We start from the raw sequence: 17339 nt of genomic DNA on the forward strand, positions 1-17339 counted from the left end.
GCAATTTGAGGTCTGCAAACGTGGGGGCCACATGCAAGTCCCCACATGGCAAGGGAAGGAGAACATTTTTAGAAGGGGAGAAAGAAGTTGGAAGAACTGTAGTAAACAAAGAGTCCTTGGCTTTTTATTGGCTGAGTCCTTGCAGGGAAAGCAGAGGAGTATGTCTTCCTCCTGTTGGGCTCTGCTATCATCACAGGGTGTGAGAGCGGCCGCTTCTGGTCTCCCAACTCTATTTAATTGAGGTTTCTGTTTATTAATATTTTACAGCATCTTCACCTTCTTCCCACCATACAAGCAGAATAAGCCAGACACTTGATTTTCTATTCCTTATTGTAACTAAGGATAGCCATGTGACCTAGCTGTAACTATTTGGTAGTCTTCTGGGGAATTTCTGGGGTAAGATTTCTCTCTCTGATAAAAGGTGAATGAGTATGAGAAGAGTGGCTTTCTCCTTCTACCGTGACATGCACCTTTCCCCCACTTCTTGCTTGTGGATGCAGTCATGTGACTATGAGGGAAAAGCAAAGAGAATCTTAGGGAGGTCTACCCCGCAGCTTGAAATTATGGAGCTGCTGAAATAACTTGAAATTGGTTATTTAATTATGACTAGTCACTTTTAGTTGGTTTCCTCTTACCTGTAGATGAATGCTTCCTTACGGATGGAGAATGGAATCTCACTCCCAGGGATAGGGTGTGTGTGCATTGAATAGTCATGGACTGAGGATGGGGGAGGGTGGTTTACCCAAAGGGAAGCAAAGGTGCTGTTATTAAGAGAAAGTAGAATATTACTCAGCCATAAAAAAGAATGAAATAATGCCATTTGCAGCTACATGGATGGACCTAGAGATTGTCATACTGAGTGAAGTAAGTCAGACACAGAAAGACAAATATCATAGGATGTTGCTTATATGTGGAATCTAAAAAATGGTACAAATGAACTTACTTACAAAACAGAAATAGACTTACAGATGTAGAAAACAAACTTATGGTTACCAAGGAGGAAAGTGGGGGGAGGGATAAATTGGGAGATTCAGGTTGACATATACACACTACTATATATAAAATAGACAACTAAAAAGGACCTACTGTATAGCACAGGGAACTTTACTCAATACTCTGTAATGACCTATATGGGAAAAGAATCTAAAAAAGAGTGGATATATGTATATGGATAACTGATTCATTTTGCTGTACAGCAGAAACTAACACAAGATTGTAAATCAACTATACTCCAATAAAAATTAGTTTAAAAAAAGAAAGCAGAAAATGAATCTTGGACAAAAACAAGAGGAGTCCATCTTACATGGGTATCAAAACCACTCCATATTTTCTATATGGATCTAAAGTAAAAATGCAGATGTTAGATGTTGTTTCTAGAGAAAACTAAGTGCTAAACTCTACCACTCTGCTTTCCTAAGCCCTGCTAAGGTTTCCTTTCCCCTCTTCTCCTAAGATGCTCGTCACTGTTAAATTAGAATTCCATGTGGAGTAGGAAGCTAAGTTGACTTGAGCTAGAGTCAAATGAAACTGTCAAAAGAAGAATGCCAGTCACTTTAAGCTGCTGTCTGAAGTCTGCCTGCCTGTCTCTTTCCTGTAGTCTCTGTAAGACAGCTCTTGTTAAAGGTGTATGTCATGTCAGTCAAACACCATAGGAGGTGTTTGGAATTTGAGGTATTGACAATAGGTATTTGCTTTTGTCTTACATAATCCCATCTCAAAGGTGTGTGGTAGGTACAGATAACTCTTGAAAGAAAGGGGACAAAAACGATGGATGAAATATTGTAGATAGATGGTAGCCGGTACTATCTATTATTCCCTGACTTATCAAATGAATACTACATTTAACATTTTTTCCCTTTATTTGAGCACATGATCATTCTCATGATGGATTTTATAAAAAATAGTAGCTTAGTAGAAAAATGCATGGTTTGCATAAGCCTCAATTCAATAAAAGTTACTGAGAGTCTGCTAATTTTAGGGTATAGTTTATGACATTGCAAAGGATAATATAAAAATTAGAAGACACAAATTCCCACCTTTAAGTGATTTACAATGAGGGTGGAGGTTGGGGAAGAGGAAGGCAAGGTAATTATATAATTATAATTCAAGGAAATTAATTAAGCAGTAGAGTAGAGCTACAAAATATAGGTGTTCTGAATTGACATCTGGTTATAGGGTCAGGGAGTAATCAAGATGAGGATGATAGTCAATATAATATTGTTTTTCTGGACTGTGAAAATGAATTCTATGTTAAGATAGGAACACCTGTGTGTTAGGCTCAGACCTTTAGTAAACTAGAAAAATCTTACCTTTATTAATTTTTGGAAAATTAATACCTGGACAAAATTTACCTTTATTAACTCAGATTCATCTCTAAGATGAAGTGTTTTATTAGTGATAATATTAGCCTGGAATATTTATGTTTCTTTTTTATCTAGGGAATTGATTAAATTATTACATAATATGTATGTGAGTATAAGACTTTAAATACAAAAGGGTAATAGAGTGGTAGGCACTTTTATAATTAATACTAATATAATTAATACTTTTATAATTAATTTACCTTGATGAGCCTGAGTCATGAAAAACCATCAGTCATTAGAGAAGTATTGTGTGTCCATTCTATTCTTACTTCAATGGAAAATTGAACTAATATATTTTTGGAAAATCTTTGACAAGAGTTCAAACAAAATGATTTTTCCTGTTAATCTGGAATTAAGTAGAAATTAAATTAACCATAGCTCTGCATTCCTTGAAAATTCAAGCTTTTGCAAATTTTTCTGTGAATATAAGTATTTAGATACTTATTGTTCTCTCCCTCATACAATGTATTCAGTTCCACCAACAAAAATTCCTATTAAATGCAATATTATGATAGAATATATAGAAGAGAACATATCCTTTGCTGTAAGTCAAAATGCCCAATTCACATTTGCTACATTTTTAATTGTTTTAAGTCCAAGGAATTTTCAGTATGACAGTGATTTTGTATTTTTAATGACAATATGATTTATTTATTGAGCACGTACTATTTGCTGGAAAAAATACACACAATCTAATCATTTTAATACTCTAACCAGGAAATACCTACCTTCAACTATGAGAGAACTGAGTTTCAAAAGTCTTCAGTCAATTATCAATGTTCTATATATAATTGATATCATTCGAAGCCAAGACTGGGATCAGCCTCTGTCCACCGAATTATACTTTTGCACAGAGACCGTTGAAAAGAAAGTTCCACTGCCTTTCTTCACTAGGCAAATTATCTCCATGGGCAACACAGCTACGGGATGTGTTTTCTTATGATCAACTTAACTGTTCTTGAATTTTTTGGAGGGGTGGTATTTGAGCAATCATTCTGTCAACTGAGGCTTTGATAATTTTCTATGTCCTGCATAGCAGGTCATATAAGAGTGATGAATGTAAAATTCTTCCTTATATTATACATTTGGTCTCTTTGCTCTGCTGAGTTTTTTTTTTTTTTTTTTTTTAGGAGGTGTAACAACTGAAACTTTAATAGTAAAAATAGATCTCATTCCCTTAGGAATTCAGGAGAATAAGTCTGAAACCTAGTCTGGAATTGGCACTTCACAGAGACTTCGTAGCCAGTTGTCTAATTCTACCTAAGTAGGTTTTAACTTCTGATGTAGTATTAACATATCTGTAACGGGATCTATTGACCACTACAAATATGTCTCATCTATTAGTATCTGATCTAACATCATTGTTTAAAATTTAATAGTTAAGAGAGGAGTCCTTGAAAATGTAAAGTTGCAGTTACCAGCAGACATTGTTTTGAGAATGGCTAGTGGCATCCCGAGTCTGACATAGCTCAGAAATTCAGGTTCAACAACATAGGAATGCAGGGACTTCCCTGGTGGTCCAGTGGTTAAGACTTCTCTTTCCAATGCAGGCGGTGCCAGTTTGATCCCTAGTCGGGGAGCTAAGAGCCCACATGCCTCGCAGCTCTCATCACCCTCTTGGGCATCAGCACAAGGTGGGAATCAGCTGCATTCTTTATTTATCCCTCTGATTTTTCTGGAACCTTTCCTTTTAGAAGAAATCTCTGGGCTCTGCGGGAACTGTGAGTGGTAACCATCAGGTAAATCTGAGACCAGACGAAATTCAACCAAAGTAGTTTTCAGAGACAGTCTATGCCAAGAAAGGTCGGCACTGGGAACACGAATTCATGACCCGCCCTCCAACTCACTAAAGGCAGAAATATCAATAACAACAAAACAGAACTCTACCTTGATGATGTAGGAAGCGCTGGAAACATTATCTATTCACTCAGGAAAAAAAGAAATTCTAATATAAAAGAGTAGGCTGCTTAAAGAGTCCCTGGAATGAGATCTGCAAAGGAGGGGAGGAGGGACAGAGAGCTATTGGACATATTTACATCTTACTTTGGCACACGTTCAACTAGTGTTGCAAATAGATTCCCCTAGTCTCACTGTTCCTCCTTCCACTTGTTTTTGTCATTTCACTAGCATCAAAATGTGTTTATAGGGGCTTCCCTGGTGCCGCAGTGGTTGAGAGTCTGCCTGCCGATGCAGGGGACACAGGTTCGTGCCCCGGTCCGGGAAGATCCCACATGCCGCGGAGCGGCTGGGCCCGTGAGCCATGACTGCTGAGCCTGCACGTCCGGAGCCTGTGCTCCGCAACAGGAGAGGCCACAGCAGTGAGAGGCCCGCATAAAGCAAAAAAAAAAAAAAAAAAATTAAATAAATGTGTTTATCATTGCTGAAACGTTCAAAGGAGTTTGGATTTGGAATATGGAAGAAAGTCTGGGACAAGGATATGGGGTTTTGAGGAGATTATATAGGGATGTAAAGTGAAGTTGTGGAAATGAGAAGACCATGGAAGAAAAACTGAAAAGTAGACTAAGAAGAGTTGACATAGGAAGTAGTCTGAGTATAGTCTGCATTATTTCTGATCCAGAAGTGGGTGCTTCTTCCTCCTTGTGTTGGGAATGCTTCCAAGGGTGTATCTCTCTTTGAAAGTGAAGAGCTTCTATTGTGTCCTGGTGGAAGGTTATTCTTAGTATTTTCTGAAATGATAGCTTATGTATTAGTAAAAAGCAATGCTAGCTGCTATAAATCTTTGGGGCTTAACACAATAGAAGTTTCTCTCTCATGGAACGTCTAAAATGGGTTCATGATTGATGAGTGCTCAAAAAAAGTGAGTCTTTTTTGAGCAGTGATGAAGGTATCTAGCCTCCTTCCATCTTGTAGTTTTGCCTTTTCAACTCCTTGCTTTCAAGACCACTCTGCTATCTGCCTTACATCAGGGGATGGAGGATGGTGATCATGTATGAGATTTGTGACCAGGCTTGAAAGTGGTGTACACTACTTCCATCCTGTCCACACCTGACTGTAAGGTTACTGTGAGCTTTGCAGGAAGAAAAACCTGTCTTGGTGAAAGAATCTGTCAAATTCAGGGAAAACTTTCAAGTAAGTATTCCAGTGTCCTCACTGATGTCTGATATTCTACTCTAAAGCATCTTTCAATTGGCTCTTATCTCTGTTGACATATAAATTACAGAAGTAGGAGTTTGGGACATTGATGGATATTTAGTCTTTATTATAAATTGTTGCTTTTTAATTTGTGAGCATAACCCATTAGCGGGTTTTGACATCAATTTAATAAGTCAAGTTGTGACCTGCTTTTAACAAAAATGAAAAAGAACAGAATAGAATAAAAAATGTCTCAGTGCATTACATAAAGTACAGGGAAGTATTTTTGTATAACTTTTGTTTCAGTTGTATATGTATTTTTCCTTTATTTTATTTAAATTTTTTCCCAATTTTATGTATATTAAATACATACATTATATTATACATGCAGTATATAATTTCATATAACATAAAATACCCACTAATATATAATTGAAACAAAAGTTATATGCTGTCTATCTATACATGTATATGTGGATTATTGTCTGCTGTAATATGTTTTTCTTCCTAGGGTTGCATAAAAAAATGTAAAATAAAAAAAAATGTAAAATAGTAGTGTAACTAGTTTACCATACCTTTTCATACAAAGGTAGGACTTAATGTGGATTTGGGGAATAAAATAAACCTATCCTATTTCACAATTTTGCTTGGGGTTGTACAGAGGGAGTGAAATAGAGTGCCTACATAAGTTCCAATATAACCTGAATTTTCTTTTTTCTGTAGATAACAATGACAGGGCAGGAGATTTGTGAAATATCCTAAGAAATTATCACATTTCTACACAAGGCAAAGGATGAGTCAGTAGCAGAATTACAAACTTAACTCCCAATCTGTTTGCCTTCTGTCGGTTTTGGATAGATATTTGTTTTTAAAATTGTCATTTCAAGAAGTATCAATATACATGCATAATATCAGTCCTGTCATCTAAAGTTCTTTATATAAGCAGGTGGTTTTGGACCTTGCCTGCAGCAATAGCCTTTGATCATTTAGGGGCTACTGATGTATCCTAGGCAGCTCCAGTTAAACAGTTGTTTGTAGTAATTTAGTTACATACCTTTATACTATAGCTTTAATCTTTTTGCACTTATTATAGGCTCACAGTATGAGAATATTTGAAAAGATTTCCCCCCCACAGTTACACTTCCCCTTTTTTTTCTGGGGACGTACGTAGTAGTTCTTTTCCTGTATGAATGTAATTGAGATTATATATAAGGATGAATAGTTGATATATACAATTATAGATAAGGCTAGTAAAATCATCTGAGATGGTTTTTTATTAGAAGCTAAATTCAACTAACTGTTTTTATTTGGATCTAACTTTTGAACCTAAAATCTAGAGTTCTTCAGGAATCCCAGAACAATAATGATATTTATTTCACTCCATGTATGGTTCAGAAAAAATGGAATATAATATAAAAAGTGGCTAAGGAGGAGGAGGATACAAACCAAAGGACTGGGCTTCGCTGGTGGCGCAGTGGTTGAGAGTCCGCCTGCTGATGCAGGGGACACGGGTTCGTGCCCCGGTCCGGGAAGATCGCACATGCCGTGGACTGGCTGAGCCCGTGAGCCATGGCCGCTGAGCCTGCGCGTCCGGAGCCTGTGCTCCGCAATGGGAGAGGCCACAGCAGTGAGAGGCCCGCGTACCGCAAAAAAAAAAACAAAAACAAAAAACCAAAGGACTGGTCAGTTTGGTCTCTACTCTTTTTTTGACATTAAATCTCAGATATTCCTAGTTTTTAGGGATGCGACAGCTATAAAACTGCTGATGCTACAATGAATTCCCATGTGGTATCTGAATGAACGGTGGGTCTCAAATACACAGCTGATTCTGGTAGAGGATGCAGGGTGAGTTCAACAAAAAATTCTAATCTAGTGGCTGCGTGAATTTGGAGAAAAACATATCAGTTTTGGACACAAAGAGAAATGCTCTTGAACCCTGGCTCTGCCATTTATTCTAGTTGTGACTGTAGGCTAATTATTTAACTTGTCTATGCTTAGGCCTTCTCATTTATAAAATAGGAATGATGATACTTTATCAATCAGGAATGTTTATTGTGAGTGACAGAGATCCCAGTTCAGACTGACTTAAATGAAAAGAGAATTTTGGCAAGGGGATGGGGGGCACCTAATAGAAAACCCAGAGACATACAGCATCAGGGGAACTGTTTGATTTAGGGTCATGTGTCTTTAAGCTTCCAGCTCTTTCTCTGCATCTCTCACAGTTTTGCTGTTACGTACTTTTGAGCTTGGACATCATACAAGATGTATTAATGGTAGCAAAAGTGACTGGAAAACATCTAGGCCACACAATTACATCCTAAATGAAGCAGGGAGAAAAGAGCACATTTTAGAAAATAGTTTCTGTAGAAAAGTTGAAAACTTTCTTACCTAGAAATCTCCCGTAAAAAGCTCTTCTTGCCATAAATTTGATCATATGACAGTCTCTGAAACAATCACTGCAGCCACAAGAGTGGGATAAACTATTAGGGTCCAACCCTGAAATAGAGGGTCAGTATATCTGCAAATAAATTCTGGCTGACACGGGTCTCCCCCAAAAATCTAGGTTTTGTTTAGGAGAAAAAAGATGCTGGGGAGGCAAATATCTGCTACCTTCTGCTTGACTACCCTACATCCATATGCATTCTTCTTCCCATCAAGATATGCTGAGGCTTATGTACCTGCCCCATCACCTTTCCGAGGAGACCCTCCAAACTCACTTCCCTGAGTGGGAAAGAGTTAACACACCAGGCCTGGTCGTTCAACATTAGCATATCATCAGGAGGGCCTGCCTTGTGACTGAGCCTTGGCCAACTCCTGGAGACATGGCCCTTGGAATGTTCCCTCTGTTACTAATTAATAAGGTTGTTTTATATGCCTGAGACACCCAACCGTGCTAGACCAACTTGTCCAGATAGTTTATGCCGACACTGTGATTTCTGGTGGACACTGGTTTCCTTCTGGGGTTCTGGAGATGAGGAAATCATGGCTGGCCACGCAGGTGAATGTGCCGACTGTAACCAGCCCTCAGTAAGTCCTGCAGTCTGAGATGCAGGTGTGCTTCCTTGGGTGGAAACACTTTGCATGTGCTACAGATCATTGTTGGAGGAACGGCGCATCCTGTGTGGCTGCCATGAAGGAGGGCTTTAGAAACCTGTGTCTATTTCCCAACAGACTCCACTAGGTGCATCTTTTCCCCTTGCTGATCCTGCTTTGTATCCTTTTCGCTGTAATAAATATTAGCCTGAGTATAGCTGTTTCTGAGTTTCGCAAGTCCTAGGGAATCATCGAAAGTGCGTGTGGTTGTGCTACCCCTGAAACAATCACACTGCTGCACCCAGAGCCAGAACTAGGATTCTCTAGGTTAGGGGTAGACAACTATTTTTTTTTAAGGGCCAGATCTTAAAACACTTTATGCTTTGTGAGTCATAATGCCTCTGTGGCAATTAGTTAAGCCTGCTAGCTACGGCAATGCAGTGTGAAAGCAGCCACTTAGACAACTCATAAACAAATGGGTGTGGCTGAGTTTCAGTACAATTTTAGTCACAAATGCAAGTGGGGGAAGGGACAGGTTTGGTCCACACTGTAGTTTGTTGGCTCTTGTTCTAGGTAGTGAGCCAGATTCTTGGTTTTATCCAAATGTAGCTTCCTGTGGTGTGATGATCTGACCGAATTTAACTGGGAAGTGTTAACTTCTTACAGTAAAACCAATATACAGTGGAGGGTAACAAATAAAAATATATATTAATCAATGGTCTGTAAGACATATATTTCCTGCTGGACCAGAGTAACACAGGCTCCTTGACCTGGGAGCAAAGTAAGTTCCTAGCGGACCTGATGCTTCTACATCTGCTTGGAAGTTCTCTCTTATCTACCGGCACTGGGATCACAGCTTAGATAGGAATTTGGGTGGTATTTACCTTTGGGGCTTCAGGCAGTACTCGTTCTCTTGGTCTGGGGCCTGAGAATTGCCTTGGGAATAGAGTCATCAACAACCTTAATTCCTCATTAACTGGTTGAAGGTTTTGCCCTCAAACTATTTCCTTAATACTTTAATTGAATTTTAAGCAGACTTTAAACTACTTTTATTGAACTTCAAGGGACAGTAAACAAAGCCAGGGATGTTATTAGATCATAGTCTTTGAGTTTATAACATGCCCAGAGAAATTTGTTTCTCAGAAATAGGTGTTCACTTAATGGCCTCTGCCTTGTTCTCTTCTAGGGAGCAATTCAGAACAATAGGCTGATAGAGTGGGGTTTGGGGGAGTCACTCATCTGCATCTTTGCAATGTGAGGTGATGGCCCCCTTTTCCTGTACTGAATACACAAGACATTATTTGGGAGGTGCCCAGGCAATAAAACTTGTCTCAGGCTCTAATTTTATCACTTGATAATTTTTCTTCTCTATGATTTTTATTACAACTGATTTTAGCATGGGGCTGGATAATTCAGTTTTTTTTTCTACCTGTGCAAAGACATCTTCTAGTCAACTTTAATTACTTGGAACACATCGAAAGAATCACTCTGAGAAAAGTGGATGTTCTTTCTTTGGCCCAGATTTTCCTATTTTCTATAGGTCTGGTTTCTCCTATTTTCTTCTATAGAAGACTACTTCAGTTTCCTCATCAGTAAAATGGAGATCATAATTGTACCTGTGCCATCAGGTATTAAATGAGCTAATACAAGTAAATTGTTAGTATAATGCCTGGTGCATAGTAAATAGTTAATATATGATGGCAAAAAAAGGCTATAAGAAGCAGCTAACACACAAATATCTTAAAAATTTCCTACTAAATCTTTTAATGCTTCAGATTCAATACACGGTCTGAGCCTAAAGCTACAAGTGCTATTTTTTTGTTTGTTTTTGTTTTGTTTTTCCGGATCTTAGGTGCGTTTATTCTTGTACAATCATTACAAAATCAGGTCTGGGGTAGTTGCATGCCCTCACCTCCACCCCAGTGTGCAATGGCTCACTGCTAGCGGCCTTCTCCAGGAAGGCCTCCAATCTTCACCTCCAGGCTCCAGAAGAGCAGGGTGCAAACACACCCCACTGAGGGCCAGCAATAAAGTGCCTGATGTAGAGTGAGGGGATAGAACCCGGGCCACACAGATCCTGGCTGGCCCCCTAGAACCTTGCCACGCCCAGTTTGGGGGAGACTTTTGGACAACTCCTGCAGCTGCAGACAACGGTGCTGCAGAAAATCCCAGACTAGCTGGGATCCCCCACTTTCTCAGCCCCCAAATTTCCTCCAGCCGGTGGAAAACCTCATTGCTGGATGGCCAAAAAGGGGCCTGGCTCTTTAAAATCCCAGCTAATGGCAGCTGAGGGGAGGGGCTAAGGAAAGAGCTGAAGGTTTGTCCCTTCTTATCAGAGTCCCCCAAACCAAACCCTGGGGGAGTCTATGAAAAAAAATAGCCTCAAGTTTCTAGGAGGAGGTTGGGAAGGTTGCCTCAGACCTTCAGGGAGCTGAGCCCCCCAGCAAGGAGTGGTGTGGCTGGAGGGGCCAGTCTTATGGAGGACAGACCCAGGAGGACAGACCCAAGGTGGTTGGTGGGAGAGGTGAGGGTTCTCAGACATTAGAACCTGACACAGGCAGAAGGATGCTCGGAGAGGGGGCAAGGGGTTTGTCTAAGGCCACTCAGGGAAGAGCCAAGCCCCAAACACCAGCCTCCGACCCCTGGGCCCTCCAACCCCACAAATGTCCCAACCTGGCCTCCAGATAGCTTCCACCTCCACAAAACCTCTTTCTGGCTCTGGGAAGGGAGGGGGCAACACAAAGTTCCCAGCTTCTTAGAACAGGACCCCACTGTCCCAGCCAACGGGAAGTAATTTGGGGTCCATCCTGGGGCTCTGGAAAAAGAAATCATGGGAAAGGACATGTCCTTAGCCTCAGATTACTCAGAAAACCTGTCTATGCTCAGACCCTGACTGGACAAGAAATACCCACAACACCCGATTAACCACATAGAAGCCCAAATCCCTGATTTGGCCAAGAGATACCCCCAGGCCCTGAATGGCTGGAGGATTCACCCACTTCAAGGCCCAGATTGACCAAAAAACACTCAGACCAGCCTTGATTAGCCAGACATGGCCCTTGGTCGAGAGACTGGGTGGAGAGCCACTTCTCCTGTGTCCCTTGTGAGGGTCCCACAGGCAGGGTGACCTAGGTCCAGGAGGGGTGTGGGAGAAGGTGATTCTGTACAGCTGGGCCCAGGATGAGAAGACCCTCTTCTCCGTGATGCCCTTGCTGCTAAGGCCATTCCAGATGTAGGTGATACTCGTCCAGCCCCTTGGGCTCGTAGTAGCCGTAGCAGCCGTAGGGCATGCACTGCAGGCGGGGCTGCTGGCTGCAATAGTTGGGGAGGGGGTGCAGGGAGACCATGCTATAGACGTGCAATCGCCGTGGCGAACCAACCCGTGCTCGAACGCGAATGGGACTTTTCCCTGACCTTGCCTCTCTCAACCCGGAAGAGGTCCTCAAATTGGCGCAACCCGGAAGAGGTCCACAAATTGGCGCATGCGTCCGAGAGGGAGCGCACGGGACTCGGTGCTGGGCACACCAGGCCTGCGCACTGGGTGACGCGCGCCAGGCTTCCCTGGGGTTCCTGGATCCTGTTTGGGGGACCCCAGAAGATGAACAGAGTTTCGGGGTCCGGCTGGCGAACTCTGGGGGCCTCCGCAGCACACAGTATATACACTGGAACGGGCCGTCACGCGGAAGGGGGTTTCGTTGCCCGCGGCGGCCGAGGAGCCCCAGGTGGGTGCCTCGTTTGCGCGGGTTGTGCTCGCTGGATCTCGGGCCCAGCTTGGTGCCTAGCAGGTGGCTGAAGCTGGTGACAGTCACATACTGGTGGCACCGGGAAAGCCTCGTTTTGTTGCCAAGAGTGGGGCTGGAGCCATCGGTGATGCTCCACTTCTGCAGGCTGACGGATGCGGCCCGGGAGCGTTAATGAAAGACCCCACTGGCACTGTTGGGAGTTTGTTGCTACTGAGGGGCAGGGGACAGAGTCCTGCTGGCAGCCCAGGGGCAGGGGTGTGGGGCTACACTGGCTGAGGGGCCTCCGGAAGTCATGTGACGTCTCTGAGCCTCCGTTTCCTCATCTGCCCCGGGGAGCGCCTGGCCCCTTGTAGCCCCCAAGCCCCCTCACAAGGCGCGGGGAGCCGAGAGCTAGAGTTCGCGCCGCGCCGCTCGGGCCGCCCAGGCTCCGCCGCAGCCTCCGCCCTCCAGGTCCTAGCGCCGCGGCTCACCTCCAGGGCCCAGGCCTGGGCGGTGGACCAACTGCTATTGTGTTAACAAGGAGTTTTCATACCCCGTAACAAAGGTTGCCAGTTTTCTCAGCTCCAGATGACAGAGTCCTCATGACCTTTTTCCCTACTTCAATGTAGACAATTCTGCATAAGTTAAATCTTTTTCAATACCCCATTTCTGAATAAGAATCATTTAGTTGACAGAGATGGAAAATCCCAATCAAGGTGGCTTAACCCAAAAGAAGGTATATTGGCTGAGTTAACATAGCAGTTCAAGGAAGACGGGATTCAGGCATGGCTTAATCTAGAGGTGCGCGATGTCATTAGAGCTCTAGTTATATATTTCTCTATGAAGTCCCTGGCTCTGCTCTTCTTCATTGATCAGTGTCATTTTCAGGCTGTCTCCCTTCAAGACGGTGAAATGGCTGAGAGAAGTTAAAGACTCACCTGTACTTACCACACTATTCAGAGAGTAAATCCGTTCCAGTTGCTCCTGTTACAAGGATAAACTGAGGCATATTACAGTATTTAGGAGTTCATTTGAGCAAAAACGGATTTGACTTGGGCAGCACCAAAACGGAAGTGGTTAGTGCTCTATGGACAGGGAGAGACTTTTCTAGAGAAAGGGCAGAGGCAAAGTAAGGAAATTATTGATTGGCTGCAGCTTTAAGCCTAGTTGGCTATTTGTGATTGGTGGTCCTTGGCATTTTGATATTGTAACCTTGAGGCATTTACAGGCTTAGATTTTGGTTTGTTTATGAAGGCTGCCATGGTAATAGAGTCGCCTCCATCTAATGGCCTCCTCGTTTAATGAGTTTGTCACTCATTAGGAGGAGAGGAGTCTCCTTAAGAGGACAGAGATTCAATGTCACAGAAGACAGAGATTTCATCTACCCTGTTGACTGCTTGTGACAGATACTGCAGACTGGATGCGAAAACTCCATTCTTATTCCTCTGTAATATCCTTCATTTTTGAGACAGGGACATTTAAAACAGTTTCTAAACTTCTTTTCAGATGATGTATTTATGCCAACAAAGCCATCCATGTAAGATTTGCAAGGTGGAAGGAAGCCAGTCTCTACTGTATTGCTTCAACGAGTTCTGAAGGTAAGCACAGCTGTGGAGATTTTGGTCTTCCTTTGTTTGCTTTTTCTTCATCAATGTTATTAGAGTTTCCAGTGTCCAATCTTGTGCCAGGAGGCAGGGCATAGGGCTTGAATTGTAGTCAAGGTGATGTGATCTTAGGGCCAACAGCTGGCTTCCTCATGCTGGGATCTTGAAGGAAACAGTGTGATACTTGAGTCAGCAATTGAACCAGAAGCTTCCTGATTACCCAGCTTTCTGGTAACAGGGAAGACAGCTGCCTTATTAGGCCAATTCCTTTATGGTGTTCTGGGAATCATTTCTAAAGACTGAGGCTTGGTCTGGCTCCTTCAGCTCCTCCAATGATTTTGTAAGCTAAGGACCCTGTACTAAATGCCTTTAGGCTTAAACTATCTAGAATAGTTTCTGTCGTCTGCACCTGAGTCAATGCCCCCCTATATTCTAAGTGTCTAGAACTATTATTGTTGATATATTGTACATATTGTACATTGTATTGTTGATATATTGTACATATACAAAAATTATTTGTCACCTGGCTGATTTTTATCCCCAGAAACATCTACCCCCAAATTTCCTGGTTTTTTTTTTTTAATTGAATGAAATAAAATACCAGTTACTGCCTCAAATTTTAGGACCTGGGTGATGGACTACACTGAACCCTGGAACTGAGGGTAGAGCCTAGTAAACCATATGGCTGAGACTGAAGGAAGAAAAATTCCCTAAAGCAATTGAGGTATTTTTTGTGGAGAGCAGGAAATACTACCAGTGGAGGCAAACAATGAGTATGTATTAGAGAAGCCTGCTTTTAAATAATTGTGTGCATTCCAGGAGATGATACTTGTTTACCTCAGCCAATTCTGTTTGTGAGACAAAAATACCACAGAGGGAATACTGAGAGAACAATAAAAACAAATTGTTTGAGACAGTGCTATTTACACACCCTCTTTCCCCATTAGCCACTTATCCCTTCTTCAGTAGTGTCAGAATCTCGATTTTTAGCCTGGCATATTGCTGCCCAAGTTAAAGATTTATTTCCTAATTTTCTTAGCAGCTAGGTACAAACAGGTGACTAAGTAAGGCCAGTGAAATGTAAGCAGAAGTTTCGTGTGTGGCTTCCACAAGAATTCCTTACAAGGGAAGAGGCAAACAGCATTTTGTCCCTTCCACTTTTTCACTTTGCTGGCCTGCAGATGTGATGGTTGGAATTCTGGCAGCCATGTTGGACAATGAGGTGCCCTTGATGGTACAATGGAGAGAGTGGGTCATGATCTCATTATAATTTTGGAGCCACTGTGACAATTCTGGGCAGCTGGTTTTCAAAATCCTTTTGTGATAGATAGGAAAACTTCTAACTTGTTTAAACCAGTGCTGTTTTGGAGGTTTTCTGTTCAATGCAGATGAACTCAATCATATCCAATACCTAAGGAATAGGGATGTGACTTTAAATTCTGTAGGGGGATGCACATTATAGTCTTAGGAAAGAAGACAGAAATGGAAGAATTGAGCAAAATCAGAGATAAGAGGTGAAGAATGTAGGACAGTTTTCACAGTGGCAAACATTAATATCATCTTGTTGTTACTATTTACCTTTACAACTTTCTTTATAGCATCTGAATCTCCTTCCGTTTTGTGAGTGTACTATACAGTCATCTAGGCTGAGCCAATCAGACCACTCACCCTGGATCTTAAATCAAAAGCAAATGATACCAGGAAGGGAGAGCAGAAGAAACTTCTCGAAAGTGGTGTCACCCAGCGTCCAGTGCCAATAATGTGGGAGGGTGCGATGTGGGATTAAGAGATTCGTGGTGGCAGCAACAGGGTTCCGCTTGGCAGTAGCTCTCCGGTTGGAGTTTGGCTGTGGTTCCGGCTGTGTTGTTGCTACATGATTCCTTCTCTTCTCCAGGCTCCTTAGTGATTCAAATCTGGGTCCTCCCCTTATAACATCTTTTAAAAACGCCTTTTTATTTGCTTGTATCAGCCAGAGTCAGTTTGCGTCGATTGCTAAAGTGAACTCCGTCTGGTACACATCTTCTAATAATCATGCCGTGTGTAATACTGCAAAGACAAGCTTTGATTTAAATAAGAAATTTCAACCTTTTTTTCTGAATTGATTTTAAATAACATCCATATGTTTCTCCAGGGGTGAGAAGTCTTAGGAGCTTCTTTGATTAATCTTTCTGCCTTTCTAAATTCATGTTTCAAAACCAATTCATTTAAACTTGAAAAAGATGAATTTGGATTGAAAGAATGAACCCATATGTTTCAAATGGATTTTGAATTTACCAAGAATAAGACTCCTTAAATCCACACTTGATAAATACCCATCTAAACCTGTTACAAATGTGACATTAATGTGTGTGTATTAAAGGAATGCAGAATAACTAGGACATAGTATCTGTATTCAGTGAGGTCAGTCTTTCCAAAATTTTGTCCATTTGTCAGGGAAACTTCTATTAAGTGCCTGGCTCATAGTTGGTCCTTAATAAACGTTATTGATAATTGAATTCGGTGAGAATAATAGGATGACTTTTCTGGGATTCTGTTTATGTAGAGTTCTTGTAGCTTAGAAAGATGGAAATAATTTAGCAGCAGGAGGGTCGACAGCAGTAGAAAATGATATGTGAGCTGTAAAATTTATTACGCTGATTACATGATGGCTAGTAGATGTTTTAAACAGAGCACAATTCTGCTTTCTGGTTATTTAACATTTCAGTGTTCATTTCCAGGTGCACACCACCTCCTTCTCACTGCCAGAGTCAATAAGTATTTACTAAATAGGCATACGTGCAAGTTACCTTATCAGGTATACATTCATAGTTTGTACCAAGCATACTGTATTTCATTCCTTGAAGGACCATGCTTCCTGACTGTGCTGTAGATGAGGTATCATTATTTATTGAATGTCATGATTCATCTCCCTCAAATACCTATAGCTTGTTATGTGGATTAAAATTTGTCCTTCATTTCTTTCAGACATACAGGTTGTCCATGGTTATAATAAAACGTCCGAATGTATAACAAAATAAGGTTTGAGAATCACTGTTTTGAGAGCTTTGTTACTGAACAATCATTTTACATATTTTTTAACATTTAAAAATATTTTTATTTTCTTTTACATTCTTTTTAACAAAACTCCTTTCATCTTTACCCCTCCCCCATTGTTATTAAAGGAAAAATCTGTACTTTTTGCTGTGTTTACTTGTTGGTGTTCCCTCCGAGACTGGGTGCTTCTCAAGGTCAGGGCTGATGGCATTTTTCTTTCATTATCATCTTGTCTGCAATATATTTGTAATATAATTGCCACTTAATAAAACTGTATTGTGTAGATATAACAGATGCAAATGGGCTTGAAGCTTTTTACTATGTGAGACAGTGCACTTAGGTGGAAAGAACTCAGACTTTGGGATCAGAAACATAGTTTCAAATTATTCCTTTATTAATTATGAAATAAATTATACTACTTTCTTTATTACTTATGTAACGAGTAATATTACTGGCTCTTACACTCCTAGTCTTCAGGTAGAAAAAAGAAA

At 41.3% G+C, this 17339-nt stretch overlaps 1 pseudogene; it reads right to left on the reverse strand.

The window, feature by feature from the left end:
* Positions 1-11617: 11617 nt before the first annotated feature.
* LOC101329264 (alpha-N-acetylgalactosaminide alpha-2,6-sialyltransferase 6-like) lies at positions 11618-16664 on the reverse strand (annotated as a pseudogene).
* Positions 16665-17339: the final 675 nt, after the last annotated feature.

This window comes from Tursiops truncatus, chromosome 10 (assembly GCF_011762595.2).
Source record: "Tursiops truncatus isolate mTurTru1 chromosome 10, mTurTru1.mat.Y, whole genome shotgun sequence".
Taxonomy (NCBI): Eukaryota; Metazoa; Chordata; class Mammalia; order Artiodactyla; family Delphinidae; genus Tursiops; species Tursiops truncatus.